The sequence below is a fragment of the Gorilla gorilla genome, chromosome 18 (genome assembly GCF_029281585.2).
Source record: "Gorilla gorilla gorilla isolate KB3781 chromosome 18, NHGRI_mGorGor1-v2.1_pri, whole genome shotgun sequence".
Classification (NCBI taxonomy): Eukaryota; Metazoa; Chordata; class Mammalia; order Primates; family Hominidae; genus Gorilla; species Gorilla gorilla.
Genome location: NC_073242.2, coordinates 84,514,199 through 84,540,520, shown reverse-complemented (window position 1 = coordinate 84,540,520; position 26,322 = coordinate 84,514,199). Strand labels below are relative to the sequence as shown.

General features: G+C 46.0%; 1 long non-coding RNA gene across 1 annotated transcript in view; it reads left to right on the top strand.

Annotated features, from left to right (window-relative positions):
- The first annotated feature begins 12,242 nt into the window (after positions 1–12,242).
- The window catches only part of LOC115931058 (uncharacterized), a 35,398-nt gene continuing 21,318 nt past the window's right edge, over positions 12,243–26,322 (top strand). Inside the window, exons 1-2 of the long non-coding RNA XR_004067623.3 lie at positions 12,243–12,365; positions 21,711–21,799. This is a non-coding gene — a long non-coding RNA (uncharacterized lncRNA). The remainder of the gene's footprint in view (positions 12,366–21,710; positions 21,800–26,322) is intronic.

The window sequence follows — 26,322 nt, the reverse complement described above, 5'->3', positions numbered from 1 at the left end:
CCTGCACCCAGGTGAAATAAACAGCCTTGTTGCTCACAGAAAGCCTGTTTGGTGGTCTCTTCAGATGGACGCGAGTGAAAACAAACTGTGCCCATATACAAGGGTGAACTAAATCACCCTTGTAAATATGTGTGTTCTGACTGCTTTACCAACTGACTGGCCATTCCTCATTTCTCTCCCTTTCTGTGGGCCTCCCTAGACCCTACAAACAACAATATCAAAATGAGGCCAGTTAATAACTTTACAATGGCCTCTAAGTGTTCAGGTGAAAGGGATGGTTGCACATTTCTCACTTTATGTCAAAAGCTAGAAATGTTTAAGCTTAGTGAGAAAGGCATGTCAAAAGCCCAGAGAGACCAAAAACTAGGCCCCTTGCACCAGGTAGCCAAGTTGTGAATGCAAAGGAAAGCTCTTAAAGAAAATTCAAAGTGCTATCCCAGTAAACACACAAATTATAAGAAAGTGAAACAGCCTTATTGTTGATACTGACAAAGTTTGAGTGGTCTGGATAGAAGAACAAAACAGCCGTAACATTCCCTTAAGATAAAGCTTAGTCCAGAGCAAGGCTCTAACTCTCTTCATCTCTATGAAGGCTGAGAGAGGTGAGGAAGCTGCAGAAGAAAAGTTTAAAGCTAGCAGAGGTTGGTTCATGAGGTTTAAGAAGAGAAGCTGTCTCCATAAGATAAAAGTGCAAGGTAAGCAGTAAGTGCTGATGGAGAAGCTGCGGCAAGTTATCCAGAAGGTCTAGCTAGGACCATTGATGAAGGTGGCTACACTAAACAACAGATTTTCAATGTAGGTGAAACAGCCTTCTACTGAAAGAAGATCCCATCTAGGACTTTTATATCTAAAGATGAGAAGTCAATGCCTGATTCAAAGGACAGGCTGACTCTCTTGTCAGGGGTTAATGCAGCTAGTGGCTTTAAGTTGAAGCCAATGCTTGCCTGCTAATTCAAAAATATTGGGCCCTTACGAAAATTTCTTTCAAACTACTACTGCTTATTGAGAAGGCACCTGGCCACCCAAGAGCTCTGACTGAGATGTATGAGATTCATGTTTTCATGCCTGCTAACACAACATCCATTCTGCAGCCCATGGATCAAGGAGTAATTCTGACTTTCAAGTCTTATTATTTAAGAAATGTATTTCATAAGGCTATAGCTGTCATACATAGTGATTCCTCTGATGGATCTGGGCAAAGCAAATTGAAAATCTTGTGAAAAGGATTCACCGTTTCGGATGCCCTTAAAAACATTCATGATTTCATGGGAGGAGGTCAAAATATCAACATTAGCAGGAGTTTGGAAGAAGTCATTTGCAACTCTCATGGATGACTTTCAGAGGTTCAAGACTTCAGTGGAGGAAGCAACTGCAGATGTGACAGAAATAACAAGAGAATTAGAATTAGAAGTGGAGCCTAAAGATGTGACTGAATTGCTATAATCTCATGATCAAACTTGAATGGATAAGGAGCTGCTTATGGATGAGCAAAGAAAGTGGTTTCTCGAGACAAAAACCTACTCTTGGTGAAGATGCTGTGAACATTGTTGAAATGACAACAAAGGATTTAGAATATTCCATAAACTTAGTTGATAAAGGAGTGGTGGCAGGGTTTGGGAGGATTTACTCGAATTTTAAAAGAAGTTCTAGTGTAGATAAAATGCTATCAAACAGCATTGCATGCTGCAGAGAAATCTTTTGTGAAAAGAACGGTCAATCAATGCAGCAAACTTTATTGTTGTCTTATTTTAGGCAATTGCCACAGCCACCCCAGCCTTCAGCAGCCACCACCCTGATCAGTCAGCAGCCATTAACAATGAGGCAACACTCTTTGCCAGCAAAAAGACTATGACTCACTGAAGGCTCAGATGATTGTGCTCATTTTTTTTTTTTTTTAACAATCAAGTGTTTTTAAATTAGAGTATGTACTTTTTTTTAAACATAATGCTATTACACACTTAATAGACTATAATGTAATGTAAACATAACGGTTTTTTTTATAATCAGGGTCTTACTGTGTCACCCAGGCTGGAGTGCAGTGATACAATCATGGCTCACTGCAGCTTCTACCTCCTGGGCTCAAGTGATACTCCCACATCCGCCTCCCGAGTAGCTGGGACCACAGGTATGCATTACCATGCCCAGCTAATTTTTTTGATTTTTTTTTGTGGAGACAGGGTCTCACTATGTTGCCCAGGCTGGTCTCAAATTCCTGGGCTTAAGCAGTGTTCCCCCCTCAGCTTTCCAAATTGCTGGGATTACAAGTGTGAGCCAGTATGCCCTGCCCATAACTTTTATATGCATTGGGAAACCAAAAACTGTGTGTGACTTGCTTTATTGCAATATTTGCTTCATGGTGGCTGCCTGGAATTGAACTTGCAACCTCTAGGAGTTATGCCTCTATTTGGGATGCACCTACACTTTCACCTGTAAATGAAGTTGGTCTGACCTAAGCGTAGAGCTACCTTTAAGGTTAGATAGAGGCTTCCCGAGGTTGAAGCTTCACCAATGGGAACAGAGCCAAAAAAATCAGTGGAAACCCTGGACCCAGCCCTGCCTGTAGCCAGAAGTATCCTTCACTTTTTAGTTTGTGAGCCAATAAATCTCCTCCTCTCAACTTTGAGTTTTGTTTTGTTTTTTGCTTAAAGCTGCCTGGGTTGAGTTTCTGTCACTTGCAACCTGAAAGTCTTGACTGAAACAGTGAAAGACTTTAGCTGAGAAACCTCTTAGCCAAGAAACCTCCCATCTTAAAGATAAGAAACTGCAAAGCTTCTCATCTTTAAGGTCTCAGCTCCAGTGCTGCCTCCTCAGTGAAGCCTTGCTTGACTAGTCATCCCCTAAAATGAGTCACCTCTGTGTTATTTCATTTCTGGAAGCTACTGCTGTCTTGAAACAATCTTGTAACTTTAATTTCTGACTTCTTTATTGACTTCTGAACTAGAATGTCAGTTGTGTTTCCAGTACTTAGAACGGGGTTTTGCACATACTAGGTGCTCAATAAATATCTGTTGAACAAATAAATGGTTGAAGAAATGAATGATTCTTCCATACATATGGGCAGATGGGAGGGCAGGCTCAGTAAACAGAGTTAGGGCTGGTGGGGTGGTCCCCAGAGTAGAAGGAAAGGCCAGAAAGAGCATGAAGGCTACAGAGACCCTCTACCCGAGGTTCCTGCCCTCCTTGGTTTTGTCACAGGTCCCAGGTACATCTGAGAAGCATTCAAGGGCCCAAAAGTGGGCTGGGACACACAGCCCTTAAGGAGCAGAGGCAGGGCGTTCCCCAGGGCCAAGACATCCCAGAAGATTTAGGTTCTCTGCTGGGCTTCTCAACCCCAGGCTCATGGATTCCAAGCTCCAGAGGCTCAGAAGTCCTGGTTACTGTTCTTAAAACCCTTTGCCAACTTTGACTTACTCTTAAGTAAAACCACAATTCCTTGCCACAGCCTGCAGAACCCTCCACACCCTGCCGTGACCTCTCTGCAGCAATCGGGATCCCAGGAGGGAGCAGATGGCCCTCCCGGATAAGGATAATTCGAGGAGAGTTTATTGATGATGGATTAATTCCAAAGCACAGGGGTAGGGTATAAGGGAAGCCAAGGGGTGGCACGCAGGGACCTGGGCCAGAAGCACCAGGCCCAGAGGTCTGACCAGAGGGAGCAGTTCCTGGAACCCAAAAGGAGGGAAAATTGCACACAGCAGAGGCCATGAATGAAGCAGCCAGCCCCAGGCAACCTCCCAGGAGGAATCCGGAAATAAACACACTGACTTTATTCTCCTCTCTCCTTCTGATCTTTTGCCAGGCTCCCCATTGGCAGAACCCAGTCCAGCCCAGGGAGCACAGGAGCTGGGCAATGCAGTCTGAGGGTGGGAGGTGCAGAGCCACCTGGGGAGGCAAAGAGGAGGGCCCAGCTCTGGCTTCTATCTTTGCATTCTTTCCCTTGATCTTTCAGCTTGGGCCACACTAGCCTTCTCTCTATTCCTGAAAGATAGCAACCCTGTGGTGAGGGCCATAAAGGTGGCTGCTGGGGTCCTCTTTTAATTAAGAACTTGCAGGCTGGGCTCAGTGGCTCTCGCCTGTAATCCCAACGCTTTGGGAGGCCGAGGCATGTGGATCACTTGAGGTGAGGAGTTCGAGACCAGCCTAACCAACATGGTGAAACCCTATCTCCATTAAAAATACAAAAATTAGCCAGGAGTGGTGGTGCATGCCTGTAGTCCCAGCTACTCAGGAGGCTGAGGTGGGAGGATTGCTTGAACCCTGGAGGTGGAGGTTGCAGTGAGCCAAGATTGCACCACTGAACTCCAGCCTGGGAGACAGAACAAGATCCTGTCTCAAAAAAAAAAAAAAAAAAAAAAAAAAAGAAAAAGAAAAAGAAAAGAAAAGAAAAAGAAAGAACTTGCCATTCAGCAGCAGAATGCAGTGAAATGACAGCCTCAGCCTTTAAGCCTAAGCCATCCTCCTTTCAGTCAAGCCCCAGCTAATGGTTAAGTACGGCAGGGGGCTAGAGCCTGGTGTATCTGCCTAAATGTGGGACTCCTATCCTTTCTCCAGAGCCCCCCATTGGGTGGGTTGATACTTTTCAGAGCTGTGTGGAGGTCTGAGATTCTCTCTTTTCAAATATGCTTCATTCCCCCTTTTTTTTCTTAGTCCCCCAAACTTATAGCTTCATCTCAGACTCTGATTCCTGGAGGACGCAACTAACACATCTGTCCCCACTGGATTTTGCATTCAATGTTCCCTTGAACTGCAAAGCTTCTCATCTTTAAGGTCTCAGCTCCAGTGCCACCTCCTCAGCAAAGTCTTCCTTGACTGACCATCCCCTAAAACCAGTCACTCCTGTGTTATTTCATTTCTGGCAGCTACTGCTGTCTGGAAACAATCTTGTTACTTTAATTTCTGACTTTTTAAAATTGACTCCTGCCCTTGAATGTCAGCTGCATCTCCAGTACTTAGAACAGGGTTTTGCACATAGTGGGTGCTCAATATACATCTGTTGAATAAATACATGGTTGAAGAAATGAATGATACTTCCCTAGATACGGGGAGATGGAAAGGCAGGCCCGGTAACTGGAGTTGGGTATGGTGGGGTGGTCCCCAGGGTAGAAGGAAAGGCTTAACAGAGCACTGGGGGCTCTGCCCTGGGCTGCTCAGGAGTCATTTGGCTGACTCAAAACTCTAGGGATTTTCTTGTCTTATAAAGGCACGGGTTCCATCCTAGAGCTTCCCTTTCTGCCATGTGGAGGTAAGGTAAGGATAGACCACTTTAGACTTGGGAGTCTGAAGGTAGAATTGTTTATTTGTAACCAACAGCAGGAGAAATTTAGGGTAGGCTCTAGGTGGGACTTCCCAACAGCAAATAAAAAGAATGAGGATTTAAAGGGTTCATAAGGTAGGCCCACTTCCCTGAGGGAACTTAGCAAGACAGAGGACTGGTGAGACCCTCTTTGGCCTAGCCTGGACTCATGGGTGGACTCCAGGATCTTAAGACAGCTTGAAGATTCTGGCTGGGCTGGGAAGGATAAGCGGGCAGTTGGCTTCCTTTCTTGCCACCCCCACCTTGCTCATTGCTTCCCCCATCCAATTTTCTCTCCACCACCCCGACGTGGGCTCTCTGAGTCCCTGAGTCACTGTGTCCTCCAAGACTCTGTCCCGGCCCACTTCCCCATCTCTCCCTGCTGTGTTCTTAGCCACAGCCTCTGACTTTGGTTTTGTCCAAATGTGTGGCCTCTGGCTGGGATGGTCAGGACAGGTTAGGATGTGGCGCTGGGGCAGCTGTTGCTTGTGCCTGCTCACCCCCACTCTCTGTTCTTCTGCTCACAGCACACTAGGCTGTCCTCAAGAAAGCAGGTGTCCCTACCAGCCATGTGCCCCAGGTCGGTGGGAGACTTGATCCCTCAGGGACATGATGCTAACTTCAGGAATGGGCATAGAAGACTGTTGAACGTGTCTGTCTGGGGCAAGGGGCTCCTCAGAGAGGAGCAGGGGAACAGAAGACATGGCCTTGTGATGCTGTTTGAGATCCTGGATCCAGCTATACCTGAAACCAATCTAGTCTTGGATTTTTCAGTCTAGTGAGCCCTTTTTATACTTAGTCCAATTTCAGTAACGTTTCTATTATTTGTACCTAAAAGCTCCTGGGCAATAGAAGTGTTACCTTGGAAAGGCCACCACTAAGCTTCTCCCCAGCAGGACTCATCCCCCAGGGAAGGAGTCTTCAGTGGATAAGGCTAGTGAATTGCCATAGGTCCTGGTGTGAGTCTGTCTGTCTGCAGGTCACTAAGCCAGGCAGTGACCTTGCCATTTCCTGTGCTTCTGGGGGTTGGGTTTTCCCTGGGCACCATGGGGTGGAAGAGATCAGAGTAGAGATCTGGCCCTTATGGAGCACCAGGACATCAGTGAGGAAGGGGCCACATTCCTGCTGCTGTTTGAGCAACCCTGGGAAGCCCAGGTTATGGGGAGCTAGTTGGAAACCAAGCAGCAAGCTCCCTGTGCTGTACGGGAATGTGCTCAGACCAGCTTGGGCTCCTCTACTGGGGGAGGCTGCAGAGAGGATGCTACCCACCCAGATCTGCCTCTGACTGGAGGACCTATGTCCAGCTGCTAGTATGATGCTGCCCTGGCAGAAGGGACCAGCCTCCCTGAAGGTCACGTCTTTTCCTGGAGCAAGGCATCCAAGGTTGGTTGGTGCCCAATTAGAAAGGCTCCACTCCCTCCTTTTCCCAATTTGGAACACTTCTTTTTTTTCTTTTTTCTTTTTTTTTTTTTTTTTAAGACAGAGTCTCACTCTGTCACCCAGGCTGGAGTGCAGTCGTGATCTCAGCTCACTGCAACCTCTGCCTCCCAGGTTTAAGTGATTCTCCTGTCTCAGGCTCCTGAGTAGCTGGGATTACAGGTGTTTGCTACCATGCCTGGCTAATTTTTGTATTTTTAGTAGAGACAGGGTTTCACCATGTTGGCCTGGGGAGTCTCGAACTCCTGACCTCAAGCGATCCACCCGCGTTGGTCTCTCAAAATGCTGGGATTACAGGTGTGAGCCACTGCGCCCAGCCCAATTTAGAACACTTCTGAATTGCCGTTCAGTTCTAGAGCTTCCCTGTGAGGTGGGGTGAGGCCTTTGTGGAGACTGCACAGCAGCCCACCTTCTCTACCTGCCCCATTCCACTTCCTTCCTTCCCCTTCTGAGGGTGGTGACCCCGAGAGCACTTCCTGATAAATCTCCTGCTTACTCTTTGTCTCAAAGTCTGGGCATCCTAGGCAGTCCATCCTGTGAAAATCCCCCATAGCACCATGGGTTCCTCATGGACACTTGTTCCTTTGGGTTAAGGCACTGTCCCTTAGGTGGGGTGGGGTTGGGGACAATACTTTTCCAGAGGAAAGGGAACATGGTAGCCACACATTTGTTACTGGTAGCCTTTCCAGGCCTGCCTGCCTGTAGAATCGAAGACCACAAATGGTCGGAGAAAGGAGAGGCCCAGATCGGGGCATAGCCAGAAGTGGGGTCCTTGGGCAGTTAGGGGATGCTAACTGAAGACCAGCATATCAGATCTGCACGATTCCCAGAGATGATCCAATTCAATTTCCCTGTTTAATGACAGCCAATGCTGGGAGAGAGACTGAACACTGACTGCATGTCAGGCACTGTGGTAGGTCTTTTATGGATGTTAATTTCCAGGGTATTTCTTTGAAACGGGTGGCATGGTTAGCAACCTGTTTAATAGTTGAGGAAGCTGAGGCACAGAGAGGATGACTTACTCGTGGCCACACACTTAATATCAGCATCAGGATATGCCTTGGGGTTCTCTAATGCCATAGCCTTTCCACCTAACCACCACATTACATAGACTTCCCGGAGAGATGGGGAAATTGAGGCACAGGAAAGGATTTGCCTGGGCCACACAACAAAGGGAGGACAAACAGCAGTCCCCTGGGCTCACTTTGAGCCAGGAACTGTGCCAGGCATTTTCACACAGGTTGTTGTACTCAGTCCTCCCAGTAAATTCAGGGGTGACTAGGCTATGACTATGATGGGAAAAGTGAGCCCAGAGAAGTTAAGGAATTTGACCAAGGACACACGGCAAGTAAGCACAGTACTGGAACCCGAATCGTTGATTCTTTCCTCTGCAGCTGCTGCTACCTCTCCCGCGGCTGGGTTCTCTGCCCAGCTCCCCACTCTGCTGTCTCGTGCCCTTTGTGGCATCCCTGCAGCCAACATCCCTCTGCCCCTCCACTGCCCTCAGCTCACTGGTTCCCCCTAGTTTAGGGATGTTCTCCAAATGCCCTCCCTTTGACCCATCCGCAACTCTACCCTACTTTCAAAGGCAGCTCAAAACTCCTTGCCTCCAGGAAGTCCTCCTTGATTCCGAGCCCTTCATCTGCAGCCATGTTTGGGTACTGAATATGGCTTCCAGATCGTGTGACCCCAGGTGACAACCTCATAGAGCCTCACTCCCTTTATTTGTCCAATAATTGTAGCAACTCTCTCTCAGGGCTGTGGCAAGAATTTGTTGGTGTTTACAGTGCCTGGAATGCATGCAGTAGATATCTAGTAATTGATCATTATCTTTATAATAATGTGTTCCCTACAGTGTTCACCAAGCAGGCCTGTGTGTATGTGTATGTGTGTGCGTGTACAGGCATGTGTGTGTGGATATATGTATATATGTGTAGATATATGTATGTGTATATATGTGTGTATATGTGTGTGTTGTATATATGTGAGTATGTATGTGTATATATGTGTGCGTGGATGTGTGTATGTGTATGTGCACACGTGTGTATATATGTGTGTATGTAGATATGTGTGTATATATGCACGTGTGTGTTTGTGTGTATGTTTATATGTGTGTGTATGTGTGCGTGTGGATATATATTTGTGTATGTGTATACGTGTGTGTGTATGTATGTTTATATATGCGTGTGTGTGTGTGTGTGTGTGTGTGTGTATCTGTCCAAATCAAAAGATCAAAAGTCTTTGGTGAGTACTTACTGAGTGCAAGGTTTTTCTGCTGGGAGGAGGCGCCCAGACCATTGGCCGATGAGGCTCTGATGAGGATGGGGGTTGGATGCTCATTACCCTAAAATAGAACTGGGCCTCCTTGGCCGCCGAGCTCCTCCTTGGGCTTAGAATTACCTGGGCAGGGAAGGATCTGTGCATCTCTCAGACCACAGGTTCGCTAAGGCGGGGTGACTCCCGCCCCGATCCCACATTTCTAAGGAGCGCTTCCTTCTGCAGATAGGCTGCGCCATCTGGTGTCCACTTTTGGAGAAGCAGCCTCAGGGCTCAGAGCGGCCTAGATCAGCCCATTCTCTGGGCTCATGGCACCATCTAGTGGCTTTAATGCACAATCACGGTCCATTAGCTTCAGCCTCAGCATCACCTGAGGATGAGGTTTTTAAAAAAATTCTGGGACCCCATCTTAGAGCTACATAATCAGAATGTGGGGGAATGCATCCACAGAATTTATATCTTAAACAAGATTCCCGTGCGATTCTTAACTCTGGAAAATTTTGAGATTCATGACCTTACAAATACTTCTGCTGAATTATTTGCACCTGCTCCTCACCTGTTTGGTAATAAAATCAGCATCCACTTTACGTCTCAGAAAGCTCATTTACTATTTGTTGGCACTACTTATCCTCTTAAGAGGGAGACGGGACAGGCTGAGGTTCTTGTTTGCAATTTAAAGATGAGGAAATGGGGACCCAGAGAGTAACATGTACTCACCCACGACCACACAGTGAGCCAGCAGATATCTTCCCTCCTCGCTCTTGGCACGTGGGGGGCAGAAAGAAGGAGCATTTGCCATCAGGAGGCCTGGGTTCTCCTAGCTGCACTTTGCGAGCAAGAGCTCTGCAAAAGTGAGATGGTGTCGCTGGGGTGGGACTTGTTGGCCCCTGGGTCATACGATGCTCTTGTTTGTCTGTCTGTCGATTACTGTAGCTATCTGTCTTGCCCATTCTTCATCCTGGTTGGGTCGAGGGTGGGGCTGGGCACTGACCTGTCAATCAGAAATAAGGACAAGGAAGCCTTCCAATTATAATAGCTTGCACTTGTTGACAGTGTTACAATATTGTTAGGCCCTGTTCTAAGTACTTTACACGTATTAGTTCACGTGATCCTTGCCACAGCCCCTGAGAATGCATTATTATTATGGTCATCTCTTTATGCATGAGGATACCAAGGCACAGAGAAGTTAAGAAACTCACTCAAGGTTACACAGAGAGTGAGTGTTGACCCAGGCAATCTGCTCTGGTGCCCACACTCTTAGGCTGGTGCCATCCAGTGTCCCCAGAGCAAGCAAGATTTGGCTTCTGCACCCTCAATGACATCAGTATTTTCTCTGGGCATCCTTGGCCAAAGCACCGTCCCTCTGGGGCTCTCTGTCTCTATATGTTTATTTGCCTGGTAAATGTTTATTAAGCCCTGTGCTGAGTGCTGGATATATAGCAGCAATTAACCGCAGTCATTGCTCTTGTGATGTTTGCATTCCAGTGGGGAGACAGGCAATACAGAGCAAACAGACTCATACACAAGGTAATTTTAGATGGCTAGGAGACGTGGGAGGGATGAGGTCAAGATTATCTGACGACGGCAACTTGAGAACGGGTGGTCAGGGAGGGCCTCTTGGAGGCCCTTGTTAGGTGTGAGTCCTGAAGGAGGAAAATGAAGCAGTCACATGCAGAACAAGGGGAAGAGTGTTCCAGGTAGCGCAGATGGCAAGTGCAAAGGCCCTGGGGTGGGAACAAGCTTATTGTATTTGAAAACAGAAGAAGGCCACTGTGGCTGGAGCAGAGCGACAGGCACAATGAGCTTTTGTGGGTTTGGTTGGAGAGCATGTGTCCCCATCTCCTTGGGAGTTGTCCCTCCTCCCCACTGAGGACAGTGTTTCTGGGAAGGTGGATTGGGTTAGTGTCCTGTCCTCTTCAGAAGCCAAGACAGTTCTAAGCCTTCCTCCTACTACCCTGCCAGGGTGGGGCTGTGATCTAGGCTGAGCCAATGGGACACTCATATGATTTTTTTTTTTTTTTTGAGACAGAGTTTCACTCTTGTCACCCAGGCTGGAGTGCAATGGCATGACCTCGACTCACTGCAACCTCTGCCTCCTGGGTTCAAGCAATTCTCTTGCCTCAGCCTCCCGAGTAGCTAGGATTACAGATGCCCACCACCAGGCTTGGCTAATTTTTATATTTTTGGTAGAGACGGGGTTTCACCATGTTGGCCAGGCTGGTCTCGAACTCCTGACCTCAGGTGATCCACCTGAAAGTGCTGGGATGACAGACGTGAGCCACCATGCCCGGCCCACTCATATGACCTTGCGTGACATAGATAGAGATGGAACAATGGCAGCCCAGGCACAGCAACTGCGGGACCCTGAGGCCTGGTGTTCCCACCTTGATGTCTGCTCCAGTCGTCCGGCTCCGTTATCCTATTCTAACACATCCCCCTTTGCTTATGTTGGCCAGAGTTTACTTCTGTGGCCTACACCCAAATGACCCTACTGATGCAGTGGAGGAATGAAGGGAGATGAAGTTGGGCCCAGATGCGCTAGGCCTGGTTGGCCAAGCCAAGGAATTGGGTTGTGTTCCAAGGAAAATGAGGTCCCTGGGGATTTTTCTGGCACTGCCCTTCTGAGATGCTGTGATTCTGTGTGGGTGGCTTCCCACCTATGGGCATGACCTTAATCCACCAGCCCCTGTCCGGAAGCTCTCCCCTGCCCACCCAGGCCCAGGTCCCCACCACACTCTACCACTAGTGCACAATTGCCCTCCGCAGGCACCCAGGCAAGGTGAGCTTTGGATTACTTGTCTATTTCCCATGCACCCCCCATAAGGTCTCTCTATGGCTCAGATAAACATCTCTAAGATTTTATCCCTACCACACACTCCACCAAATGAAGAGTAAAACGAGAAGGGAGGAGAAATAGACAATCAGAACGTTCGTCTTATATGCTGTGGAGCCCAGGAAGGGGGCTGAGGAAGGGTCAGGGAGCCAAGGTTCAGCCAGTGCCCCAAGTGCCTCCTGCCCTTGAATTCCGAAGCATGAGGAATCAGTCACGGTAACAACAGCCAGCTGGTGACCCCAATCCCTCTGCACAGCAACAAGCCCTGGCTCTTGTTTTTCTAAGAATCCAGTCAATCCTCTTCCTGTAAGTTGCAACCCAGTCCTCCCCCCAGGCCGGGCTGAGGACACAGCTTGTCTTCCCGATGGTGTCACCTAGAACTCTGGTTCCCCTGCTCCCTTTCTCTTCAAATAGGAAAATTGGCACAGCTTGACTTTCTTCCACTGCCCTCCCAGCCACAGCTCAGACACCTACAAACTCCCACCGCAGGCTGGAGTGCCCTGGAGCCCTAACTGTGATACCCAAGTCAGTTTCCAAATCTGTACCTTTCTGCATCTCCTGTTCCCACTCTCAGTGAACTCAGCTGGTTCCTGCCCTTCCTCCCCAATGACCAGCCCTGAGGAATTGACAGCTAGGCCACAGCCGCCTCTTCCTCCAGCTTGACCCTAATTGGAATAAGTACCTCCATCATGGAATCCCAGAGGGACTTACGGTGGGGTTGTAGGCAGTGAGCCATGATTGCACTACTGCTCTCCAGCCTGGGCAACGAGTGAGACCTTCCAAGAGAGAAAGAGAGAAAGAGGGAAAGAGAGAGAGAGAGGACAGAAACAGGAAAAAGAAAGAAAGAAAGAAAGAAAGAAAGAAAGAAAGAAAGAAAGAAAGAAAGAAAGAAACCATTTAACATTTAAAGTTTACATTTAACAAGGGCTTACAATATGCCAGGTGTTTTACAAGTATTCATTAATTGATTCAAAAGACATCTATTGAGGGGTGTAAAATGATTATCTCTATTTTATAGATGAAGAAACTGAGGCACACAGAGGTGAAATAGCTTGCACAAATGTTGCTTAGCTGGTAAGTAGATTAGTCATGGCAAAGCTAAGCTAGGCAGCCTGCCTTCTTCTTTTTTTTTTTTTTTTTTCCGTGATGGAGTCTTGCTTTGTCGTCCAGTCTGGAGTGCAGTGGCGTGATCTCGGCTCACTGCAACCTCCACCTCCCAGGTTCAAGCGATTCTCCTGCCTCAGTCTCCCAAGTAACTGGGATTACAGGCATGCACATTTGTGTGTGTGTGTGTGTGTGTGTTTTTAGCAGAGACAGGGTTTTGCCATGTTGGCCAGGCTGGTCTCAAACTCCTGACCTTGTGATCCACCCACCTCAGCCTCCCAAAGTGCTGGGATTACAGGTGTGAGCCACCATGCCCAGCCCTTATAGTCTTAATAACTGAAAGACAACAGCTTCTAGAAGGATTCTGTAGCTCTCAGCATTGCCTGCCATGTCTGTACTGGGCAAGGCCTTCCCTGGGCAATTTCCTTTCCCATGACAGAAAATGGGTGGTGACCACTCTATCCTGGTGTTGTGTGGTCAGCTATCTGGCTGTGGGTGCAAAAAGGATGCACTGAGACCAGGTTTTGAAGGCATTGACAGACACATGGAGCTCTTGGAAGGCTCCTCAGCTTGTCCTCTGGAGTGGTTCTCAGAGGTGGATGATGCCGCAGAAGCAGAAATGCTGCAGGTTCTCGCTTGGAACCTTCCATCCAGGCCAGGCCTGGAGGAGCAGCCATCCCAGGCAGGAATTGCAGGAAAGGCTGCAATCCGTAGATAGATCTGAAAATGAGTCTATCTTAGTGAGGCAGCAGTTGGGAGCAAGAAACAGAAGCCCCCTTAGACTAACTAAGGAGAAGGGAGTCGGAGTATGATTACAAGAACCCTAGGAGGCCAGCTGGGGGGCTTGAAAATCACGGGCTCAGGCTGCACTCAGCTCTTTCTCCCTGTGGTCTCTGTTTCCCAAGCTCCCCTCTCTGCAGTCACCCTGGGCAGCTCACTCTCCCTATCCCCTGACCCCTCACAGTGGCTCCGCGTGGTCTCTCGGTCCACTCAGTTGTCCTTCCAGGTCCCTGTGGAGAATCCCTGAGATAGGAACATAGAAGGTGTGGGGGCCAGAGGGGGTGCAGAAGGTGAGGCACCATTTCATCCGTAACAGCCATGACCAGAAATGCTAGTAAATGCTTTTTGAGGCTTGTTTCATCGTGAGATTTTGCTTCAGAGGCCATTTGGGCGTTTTTCAGCCCTGGCCTCTTTGGCTGCCGGAAATAAGATCCCACTCTAGCACAGGGAGGTCCTTTTTTCTTCTTTTACAATTCCACATCTTTCCAAGGGTGATATTCAGTAAGCCCACCTCAGATGGCGTCTGAGAGTGTTAGATTTTCTCATCTGATGCTGAGGATGGTGTCCGAAACACAGTCAGTGCTCAGTAGTTGTTGTGAGCAGGAGCGGTTGGCTTCCTGCATATCCCAATGAAATCAGCCCGGGGGCTGCAGGGTGCTTTTCGGAGGGGCCATTCCCCAGGAGAGTGAGGATTGTGGGGATCCCAGTCAGTCCTGTCCCTCTGAATTCAGCCAGCTGCTTTCCCGAGCTCCCAAACAAGGCGGTTTTTTCAGCATCTATTACATTGGTGCAAAAGTAAATGTGGTTTTACTCAATGGTAAAACCACAATTACCTTTGCACCAACCTACTAGGGTTCCAAGACCTTGGGTGTCACAGGCCCAGGCAAATGAAGCTGAGGGCCAGGGGTGAGAGGAGATGGCTGGATTGGAGACTGGTGCATGAACTGGGCATAAGCACTGCAGGAGGGAAGCTGGGTGGGGCCTGGGCGAGCTGCTTTCGGGGATTCTGAGGCTGCAAGGGAGTCTGTGGTTGGAAACAACCCCCAAGAAAAAGACAGACTGGTGTCAGGGTGTGAAATGTCCTTAGACCTCTCCTCTGCCCCACCCTAGTGACCTAGAACTCAGCTAGTTTTGATGCTTGTTAAACCAGAAATGCTGTTGACTGAGTCTCTGAATCCTCTACTTTCGTAGGGGGAGGGAGGGAGTCACATAGAGCTGCTTTTTTTTTTTTTTTTTTTTTTTTTTTTGAGACAGAGTCTTGCTGTATTGCCAGGCTGGAGTGCAGTGGTGTGATCTCGGCTCACTGCAACCTCTGCTTCCCGGGTTCAAGTGATTCTCCTGCCTCAGCCTCTTGAGTATCTGGGATTGCAGGTGTGTGCCACCACACCCAGCTAATTTTTGATGTTTTAGTAGAGACAGAGGTTCACCATGTTGGCCAGACTGATCTCAAACTCCTGGCCTCAAGTGATCCATCTGCCTTGGCCTCCCAAAGTGCTGGGATTGCAGGTGTGAGCCACGGTGCCTGGCCTGAGCTGCTTTTTAAAACATGAATTAGTTGCTATATCAGTTAGCTGTTGCTGCCTAACAAACCACTCCAAAGCATAATGGTTTCATACAACATTTTTTTAAAATTAGTCTACAGGCTGGCTGGGTGGTTCTGCTGATCCAGGCTTAGCTGATCTGGGCTGGGCTCTCTTTCATCTGCAGAGCTGATGGGTCAGCTGAGCTGGGCGGGTCTATGCAGCCCATGGGATGGCGTGGCTCTGCTCTATGTGGGCTCTGGTCCCCAGCAGTGCAGCCTGGGCTTGTCTTCACGGTGGAGGCGGCTTCCAAGGCAGAGGATGGAAATGTGCAAGGCCACTTGAAGCCTAGGCTCAGAACAGACACAACTTTGCTTCTGACACACTCAGTGAGTCACAGCAGATTCAATGGGTGGGGAAATAGACTCTAACTTGCAATGGGAGAGGGTACAAAGTCACTTATAAAAAGTTTGAAGACGTGGAAGATTGGGGCTATTTTTGCCATCAATCTACCAAGTCACTAACATTTCTAGCCTTTCTTAGCAAATTCCCAGTATCCACAGTAAACTGAAACAAAATAGGAACCGCCCTTTCAGGATGGTTACTGTTCGGATGTGCTGTTTCTGGGTTTTTTTTTTTTTTTTTTTTTTTGAGATGGAGTTTCACTTTTTTTGCCTAGGCTGGAGTATAATGTCGCGATCTTGGCTCACCACGACTTCTGCCTCCCGGGTTCAAGCGATTCTTCTGCCTCAGCCTCCTGAGTAGCTGAGATTATAGGCATGTGCCACCACAACTGGCTAATTTCATATTTTTAGTAGAGGTGGGGTTTCTCCATGTTGGTCAGGCTGCTCTTGAACTCCCGACCTCAGGTGATCTACCTGCCTCGGCCTCCCAAAGTACTGGGATTACAGGCCTGAACCCAATCTCACTAGGTCTGTCTTTCATATCTCTTACCTACTTGGCCCTGTAGGCAAGTGAGTTGACCATCTCGTCCTCCAATACAACCAACTCATGCTCATGAACTGGCTCCCCATTGTCTACAGGAGAAAACTAAACTCCTTGGCTTGGCAGTAAAGGCTTTTTGCCATGGACTATTCCAGGCTTACCTCCTGCCTCTGCCTTTTGTCCCTCTCCTCAGCTCTCCCTTACACCCTAAGTCCTTGTCACACCTTTGCAAACACAAGGCCCTTTTTCTTTATGTTCTTCTGAACCTGTCTACTTTGCAACCTGTTCCTTCTGCCAGGAATACTCTTTCTGTGCCTGGAGAAACTTTCTTCTCCTTCAGGGTGTGGCTCAATGTTGTGCCTACAATGTCTCACTCTATCCTTTTGGGCTTCCCTTGATGCCATCCTTCACATCTTGACCCAGCACAATTGACTCCTCCTTCCCCAGCTCTGTCTTTGAGAGTGTTATAAACACAGCCCTCTCACTCCACTTGATGTGGCTGTAGACGTGCCAGATTGCCCTGAAGTGTGTGTTTTCACCAACACACCTGCATTCACGTCTTGCCTCCACCACTCATGAACTCGGTTACCCTGGGCCGGTTAGTTGATGATTTCTTTGAGCCTCAGTTTCCCCATCTGTGAAGTAAGTTTACAATATATCTACCTTCGAGTGTTGTTCTGAGAGGCTCAATTGAGATAGCAGGTAGAATATACTTAGTATGGTGCCTAGAACATAGCAGACGTTCAATAAATATTCGTTGTATGAACAAATAGCCCAGGCCCAAGTCCTTTGCAGCCTCAGCACCTCCCAGCCTTCATGAGACCCTCTCTGTTTCTTTTTGGGCAATAATATTTATGTTCTTCAATCCATGTCAACTTCTTAATCGCTTTGTGGGGATGGGAGTAAGGGGCACAAAACATGCCCACAAAGTACTTGAAATTATTGCTATTCAGGAATCAAAAGGCAAAGATTAGTTGCCTGTCTCTGTCTCACAAACAAATTAATGGAGTGGCAGCTTTTGGTGCAAAATACAATTCTTGTCGAAGGGATTATAAGTATTAAATCCAGCTAGAATATACTGTGATTGTATGTGTGTGTGTGTGTAAAGCAAAGCTGCAATAATCATACATTTACAACTAACAAATTGGGTCCTTTAATTCCTCTGCAATAAGCCTTTGAAATATAATCTGTCATTTCAGACTTACAGAACATGACTTTTCATAATTATAATTCTCCAGCACACATTACTACTTATAATTAAATTCACTTTTAGGAAATATGGAGCTTTTTTGTGGATTATCTGTTCATACGATGTCACGATGGTAAAATTAATGTGTAATCTGTTGAATACATTTGGTTAGTTTTTGGATAAAAAACACATACTCTGCTATTGATCAAAAGCTGGAAAGACAGATGAGCTAAACAAAATATATACTACTTCTCAGCAACTGGCTCAAACAAAGCCAAAGCAAACCCAGGCATGTCTTTCCCATCCCTGCCTCCCAAATAGGGCATCTAGGACAATGGAAAAAAAGGCGTTTGAGTTATTTGAAAGGACACGAATGTTAAATTATGGCCAAATTGTCTGCTGGAGATGACACAGTGTCATAAATTTTGAACAGTAGTTGAGTAAAGGTCTCTTGCTGGATGGATGATCAGAAAACAGACCCCAAAAGGCTCCAAACCAGCAACCGTGTGCAGGAGACATATACGGATTCATGAGCTAAGACACAAAGGAAAAGATAAGCAGATAAGGAAAAATGAAAACCCTGAGAAATAGGCACAGAGAAAGTGGGCATTCATGGTCTAACAGCACCATCTTCAGCGTTTCTTTTTTTTTTTCTTTTTTTTTTGAGGCGGAGTCTAGTACTGTCATTCAGGCTGGAGTGCAGTGATGCGATCTTGGCTCACTGCAACCTCTGCCTCCCGGGTTCAAGTGATTCTCCTGACTCAGCCTCCCAAGTAGCTGGATTACAGGCGGGCGCCACCATGCCTGGCTAATTTTTGGTAGAGACAGGGTTTCACAATGTTGTCCAGGCTGGTTCAAACCCCTGACCTCAGGTGATCCACCCACCTCGGCCTCCCAAAGTGCTGGGATAACAGGCGTGAGCCACCGTGCCTGGCCCATCTTAAGCTTTTCATCAAAAAAGCTACATTGCATTTTTACAACTCTGGACAAAAATGTTTTATCCAGCTCAAGGTCAAGGCTGGCCAAAGCCATGAATTGGTGTGTTCCCTACTCATGTCTCAAGAGAAGTAAATGCTTCCTGAAGACTGGATTTGAAGAATGATGAGGAAATCTCTCCCCACCAGTAGAAATGTCCTTCCAGGTTGATTCTTTTTCCTAAGGCCCAGGAAGAAGACCTCTGTTTCAAGGATAAGGTTTTCCTGAGAGGGGCAACTTGAATGAGAAGTCAAATATTTAGCATGAACCTGACAACGTGTGTAACTTTGACAGAGGTGTAAGACAGAGGGCACCTCTGCACTTGGGACAATGAGTTTGAGCAAGAGGACTGGGTGAATTGCTGTTGATACAGGAGTGGCTTCCAGGAACAAAAGGCAGGGAAAAGATTAGAGAAAGTCTATATGTGTATGTGTGTGTGACAGTGTGTGTCTATATGTGTGTCTTTATGTGCCTGTGTATACACATGTTTGTGTGCATGTGTTTATGTATACATGTATCTATGTGTATGTGGTCTGTACATATGTGTGTCTGAGTGTGTAAGCATGTATCTCTAGGGGTGTGTCTATGTGTCTGTCTGTGTATGTCTGTCTGTGTATGTGTGCCTGTGTCTTAGTCCATTTGGGCTGCCATAACAACATTTCATATACTGGGTTACTTAAAATAACAGAATTTATTGCTCACAGTTCTGGAGGCTGGGAAGTCCAAGATCATGGCACCAGCAGATTCAGTGTCTGGTGGGGGATCCCTTTCTGGTTAACAGACAGTGACTTCCAGCTATGTCCTTATGTAGTTGAAGAGACAAGAGGTCTCTCTCTGGCCTCTTTTATGAGGGCACTGATTCCATTCACAAGAGCTCCTACCTCATGACTCAGTCACTGCCCAAAGGCCTTGCCTCCTAACACCATCACCTTGGGAGTTAAGATTTCAACATGGGAATTTTGGGGAATACAGACATTTAGACTATAGCAGTCCGTGCATGTGTGTATGTTTCCATTCTGAGTGTGTGAGTGTGTGAGTGTCCCTGTGTGAGTGTGTGTGTCTGTCTGGTATCTGAGTGTTTATGTGTGAATGTGAGTGTCTGAGTGTGAGTGTGTGTGTCTGTCTGGTATCTGAGTGTTTATGTGTAAGTGTGAGTGTCTGCATGTGACTATGTCTGTCTGGGAACTGAGTATCTCTGTGTGAGCGTCTATGTGTGACTGTGTGTGCCTGTCTGGTATCTGGATGTGTGTGTGTATGTGTGTGTGTGTATGTGTGTGTGTGTGTGCACGCGTGGTGTGTATGAAGACAGTGAGAGGGAGAAGAGAGGAACAGGCCGTAGGCAAGTTTCTTCTGCTTTCTGGCTCCTGAATTCTCCATCAGTGAAACGATTCTTTCCCCAGTGAGTCAGTTAATCTACCAACGTTGCCCTGCTATGTGCCATCTCTGTGCAAGGTACCAGGGATGCAGAAGTGGGAGTCAAGGGGCACTGCCCTCACAAGCTATCTGTGGCATCAGGTGGTGGATGATTATGGCTGGCATCTTCCCAGGGACCTCACATCAACAGCAAGAAGGGCCACCACCTGTGAGGCAGGGCCTGCCTTCCCCGCATTATTAAAAGTACGTGCCCCCCCTGTAATCCCAGCACTTTGGGAGGCCAAGGCAGGCGGACCACAAGGTCAGGAGATCAAGACCATCCTGGCTAACACGGTGAAACCCTGTCTCTACTAAAAAAATACAAAAAATTAGCCAGGCATGGTGGCGGGCCCCTGTAGTCCCAGCTACTTGGGAGGCTGAGGCAGGAGAATGGCGTGAACCCGGGAGGCAGAGCTTGCTGTGAGCTGAGATCGCACCACTGCACTCCAGCCTGGGCGACAGAGCGAGACTCTGTCTCAAAAAAAAAAAAAAAAAAAAGAAAAGTATGTGCCCCCACCATGCATAAGGACAGGGTTAGGACTCCCAGGGGACAGAGGAGGAAGTCCCTCACTTGGCAATAGCTCTCTGGCTGTAGCCCAGGCAGTCACTACTCTCTGAGGTGGTGATGGATGCCACTTTCCTAGGCTCTCCATTGTTAAAGACTCGAAATGCTGCAATCTCAGCAATTATGGAGGCATTTCTTGGGGCTATGGTCCAGGCAGGGCACAAGGAGGAAGTCATAGGCAGATTCAAGCAGGAGAGCCTATTAAGACAAGCTCTCTAAACAGAGGTGGTGTCAGCACAAAGATCAGCATTGGCCTTGGGCCTGAGATGAGATCAAGGACTGAGCAGAAATCACCACTGTGCCAACTTAAAGTCTCGTAAATGTTTCTCTGGTTTGTGCTATGGAAAAGGAGAAGCCTAAAGATGGAAAGGCATTCGCTCAAGGTCACACACAACTGAGAGGCCAAGACAGGTCTAAGGACATTGACTTTTAAAATTTTTAGTTTTCTATTATTTTTAGACATCTCATCTGTCACCTAGGCTGGAGTGCAGTGGTGCCATCATAGCTCACTGCAGCCTTGACCTCCTGGGTTCAAGCAATCCTCCATCCTCAGCCTCCCATGTAGCTGGGGCTACAGACATGCACCACTATACACAACTGACTTTTTTATTTTTATTTTTTTTGTTGAGACAGGGTCTTGCTATGTTGCTCAGGTTGGTCTCAAACTCCTGGCCTCAAGCAATCTTCCCACCTCAGCCTCCCAAAATGCTGGGATTACAGGCATGAGCCTTGGGGCCCAGCCAGCATTGACTTTTAATCTCTGGCCTGTAAAATTATGCACACAATATTATTTAAAACCTATACCTGGCTGTCTCCCTCTCCAAAGTCAAGAATAGGACCAGGATAAGGCTGGAGATGAGACTGGATTTGGGGTTGGACTCATTCCCATTTGTATCTCATTATCTTAAACCTGAAGGCACTAATAAATATTCAGTAGATAAATAGATGCAGAGATGGACATATAAATAGATGAATAGGTGAATGAACAAATGAATAGATGGATGGATGAATGCATGGATGGATGAATGAATGGATGGATGGATAGATGAGTGAATGGATGGATGGATAAATGAATGGATGGATGAATAAATAAATGGATGGATGAATGGATGGATATATGAATGGATGGATGGATGGATAAAGGGATGGATGGAGGGATGGATGAATGGATACTAAAATTAAGAAAAGGGACAAAGCTGAGGCCTAACAGCCCTCTCCCAGGATTGAAGGCCGGAGTTTGTCCACATATATTTTGTGTGTGTATAATACAGTTGAACCTCACAAGGGTTTCAAATAATTAGTAGTCAGTACAAAATCAGGAGATTTCACATCTTAAAAGTGCAGATTTATGGCTTTTATTCTTTTTTTTTTTTTTTAAGAGACAGGGTTATGCTACGTTGCTTAGACTGACCACAACCTCCTGGGCTCAATCTTCCTGCCTCAACTTCCCAAGTAGCTAGAATTACAGGTAAGTGCTACCACAGCTGGCTCTGGCTTTTATTGAAAAAAAAAAAAAAAAAAAGACATAGTAACACCAGGTTTGCACTCCACATGAAAACAATCTTGAAGCTGAATAGCAGCTGCTCCTTTTGAAGGGAGAATGATTTCTGGTTCACCACAGTCCCTACCATTCCCTACTGTCCCCACACCTCCCCAATATCCTCAGCTACATCACTTGGTCAGCCCCATAGGTATCTGCATTATCAACTCTTAACTTAAAGAAAATCTTTTGTCGCTCTTGTTCCCTTCAGTTTGCTGATGCTGCACCAGTCAGTCTGAGGCTGGTGTTTTCTTACTTTGCCCTAATCTTCCCCTTCATCCGGCATTCTGCAGTTCTGGGTTGCGCACCCAGGCGACGTTAACCAATGCCTTAACTTAAGATGCAGAGAAGACTCTGCAGCCCACCTCGCTCCAGTCTCCCACGGGAATGGTAAAAGGTCTAGGCAGCTGGGTGCGGTGGCTCACGCCTATAATGCCAGCACTTTAGGAGGCCAAGGTGGGCGGATCACCTGAGGTCAGGAGTTTGAGACCAGCCTGGCCAACATGGCGAAACCCCATCTCTACTAAATATACAAAATAAATAAATAAATAAATAATAAAAAAATTAGCTGGGCGTGGTGGCAGGCACCTGTAATCCCAGCTTCTCGGGAGGCTGAGGCAAGAGAATCGCTTGAACCTGGGAGTCAGAGGTTGCAGTGAGCCAAGACTACACCACTGCGCTCCAGCCTGGGCAATAGAGTGGGACTCTGTCTCAACAACAACAACAACAACAACAACAACAACAACAACAACAACAAGCCACAAAGTCTAGGTAAGGGCTCCCTCACGGCAGAAAAGAAAGGTAGTTTGGGTGCTTGTGTTGAGTAGGCATGCAGGCAGACTTGAGGAAAGGATGAGCCGGCCATCCAGAAGCTAAAAAGGAATGATTTCAGAAAGTGTCCCTTATGCACTTTTGTATTTCATTGACATTTTAATTAAGACTGGAGCACTCTTTGGGGAGCTCTGCTCTGAAGTTGAAATCACTTTAATATGCTGCCCTAGCATAAAGCTAGAGATGAATGGAAGCCTGGGGTTCTCGTATGTTTCATGGTACTTAGCAATTCTTTTTCACAATGCGTTATGATGTTAAGATGGTTTATGAGTTTCTATTGGTTAAGTGCAGCCATATCAAATTATAATTTTGCTCAGTGGATTTTGCTCTAAGAAGATTAAAGAGCACTCAAGCCTTCCCTGGTGGGAGGCAGGTCCCAGGATCACCTCAAGCTCCAGGCAGGCTCCAGTAGTTAAAACTGTTGCTGTAGAGCAGTGAGGTGAGCTCTGGTTGAGGGGTGGTCGAGTGTCATGGCTGCAGGGTCACAACCTCAAGTTTAGCAGCATGTTCTGGAAGCTGTCCTAGCTGGGGATGAGTTGACGTGTACTAGGAATTGCATTTCACATAACACCCTCCTCAACTTTCGTGTGACAAATTTTTGCTTACAGAGCAATGCACTTTCATATCCCGTTTTGGTATTTAAATATTTTTTTCTCTTGGTGGCTGAAACCTAAACACAATCAGAGTTGCATAATGTGAAGTATTCCCACCATGTTTTTTATTTATAACATCAATTGGATGTAGCTCTTTGTTTGGTGTGTACTTACTTCCCTTGTTCTTCATCAAAGTAGTTTTATCTATATCATCTAAACTTTGTGCAAAATGGCTCCCACAAGCATTGTGAGTGGTATTATCAGTTCAAAATCCTTATATAACTTTCCAGCGATGAAATAAGTGAAGAATACTGAAATAACAGCTGCTATTAAAGTTTGGGAACTTCAAAAACTAGGGTAAAGAAGGCTCATTTAATACGTCTTTTAATAAATACTTGGAATAAGTGGGTACTCATCTGGAAAAAATATAAAGTTGGATCCCTACCTCACAACTTATACAAAAATAAATTCCAGATGAATCAATGTTTTTATACATACAATAAAACATAAAATAATTGAAGAAAATATAGAGAAATTTTAAAACAATCTCAGAATTGGTAAGATTTTTCAAAATATGACTGAATCATCAGAAACCATAAAAGAAAACATTGATCAATTTGCCTACAAGAAAATCTTTATAAGGCTGCATAACAAAAAAGCAAACATTAAAGTAAAGCAAAATAAATGTGGAAAAATATTTGCAGCTCCCATCTTACAATAACAAATTTTCTGAATGCATAAAGCATTTCTATAAATCAATAAGAAAAAGTTAAACGACTGAACAGAAAAATGTGCTGAGGATATGAGCAAGCCACTCAAGGAAAATGAAATTCAGTTGACCCTTGAACAACACGGATTTGAACTGCACAGGTCCACTTACACGAAGATTTTTTTTGAAAAATTTACATAAAGGCCAGGAGTGGGTGGCTCATGCCTGTAATCCCAGCACTTTCAGAGGCTGACGCGGGCAGATCACCTGAGGTTAGGAGTTCGAGACCAGCCTGGCCAACATGATGAAACCACTTATCTACTAAAAATACAAAAATTAGCCAGGCATGATGGTGGGTGCCTGTAATTCCAGCTACTTGGGAGGCTGAGGTAGGAGAATCGCTTGAACCCTGGAGGCAGAAGTTGCAGTGAACTGAGATCACACCACTGCACTTCAGCCTGGGTGACAGAGCAAGACTCCATCTCAAAATTAAAAAAAAAAAAGTTACATGAACTGTGCTTGCCTAAAAGGCAGACACTTCCACTTAATGAATAGTAAATACATTTTTTCTTAATGATTTTCTTTTCTCTAGCTTACATTATAGTAAGATTGTACTATATGATACATATAACATACAAAATATGTGTCAGCTGTTAATGTTATTGGTAAGGTCCACAGTAGGTTATTTGTAGTTAAGTTTTGGGGGAGACCAAAGTTACACATAGATTTTGGACTGTGATGGGAGTTGGCAATCCAACCCCCATGTTGTTCATGGGTCAATTGTACTATTTTTCATTGGCCAGATTGGCAAATATCACAAAGTTTGACAGTATATTCTTCTGAAAAGGTTCTGGAGAAATAAGCAGACTCAATAGTACATGCTTCACTTTCTCTAGATAGACTCATGAGAAACAAGTCATTGTCTCTAAGGGGTGAAACTGGGTGGCTGGTATGTGAAAGAGACTTTGCAACTTAAAATTTTCCACCACATGTATGTATTACCTACTAAAATAGAATATTATGCATAAATATATATAGATATAGATGTAGATGAGATATGTATACGATACTGCTGGCTTGATTCTTGAACTTATTTTTCCATTGGTGTTTGCCAATATAGGCTTTAGCCCAAGAACAAACATTTATGGAATCAATTATACTTTAATTAAAAAGGACTGTTCTCTCTCCTTTCTCTTCTACCCTGCAAATCCTTCAAAACCTCAAGGCTAAGAGAACTAACACATAGTAGGAACTCAGTAAATATTGTCAAGTGAATGAATGCACCTGACTTGGCCTGAAGTGGGGGCCAGGAAAAACCACTTTCTTCCGACTTTTTTCATGATTAGGACCTGAACACCCATGCTTCCTGGTTTCAGAAAGAGAGAAATTGGGTAGAATCAAATGACAGGTCACCTGGGCCAGACGACGACAGGAGGAAATGGTTAGGTCTAGCTGTACAACTTTAGACATGTTACTTCAACTCTTTCTGAATCTCTGTTTCCTGGTCAGTAAAATGGAGATACTAATTACCTTCTAGGAGATCAGTAAATGTTCATTGAATTGAATAGAGTTCTTGTTAGCAAAGGGAAAAGAGTCTTCATCATAATTGAGATAAATAAAAATGGGAGGTAGGAAAAGAGGTCAATGTGGTGGCCTTGCGGAGGGTAATGATTGGGGGTGGTAGGGAATGGAGCTTATTTCGTACTTGACTTAAAGATGTGTGGCCCAAGGAGCTTTTAATACTGTTATGCAAAGTTAAATCAGGGCATGGGTAATGTAAGTAAGGCCCTATGAGTGTTCATGACTTGGTGAGCTTTTAAATACATTGTTTATTTGTATTGCAATATCTCTTCTTCCTTCCTTCCTTCCTTCATTCTTTCCTTCCTCCCTTCCTTCCTTCCTTTCTCCCTCCCTCCCTCCTTCCTTCCTTCCTTCCTTTTTCTTTCTTTCTTTTCCTTCCTTCCCTCACTCCCTCCTTTCTTTCTTTCCTTCCTTCTTTCTTTTCTTTCCTTCTTTCTTTCTTTCTTTCTTTCTTTCTTTCTTTCTTTCTTTCTCTTTCTTTCTTTCCTTCTTTCTTTTCTTTCTTTCTTTCTTTCTTTCCTTCTTTCCTTCTCTCCTTTCTTTCTCTCTTTCTTTTTCCTTTCTTTCTTTCTTTTCTTTTTTCTTTTCCCTTCTTTTCTTCTTTTTTTTTTTGAGACATGGATGCCCTGTTGCCCAGGTTGGAGTGCAATGGTGCAATCATGGCTCATTGCAGCTTCCAGCTCCTGGACTCAAGTGATCCTCCCACCTCAGCCTCCCAAGTAGCTGGAACTCTAGAT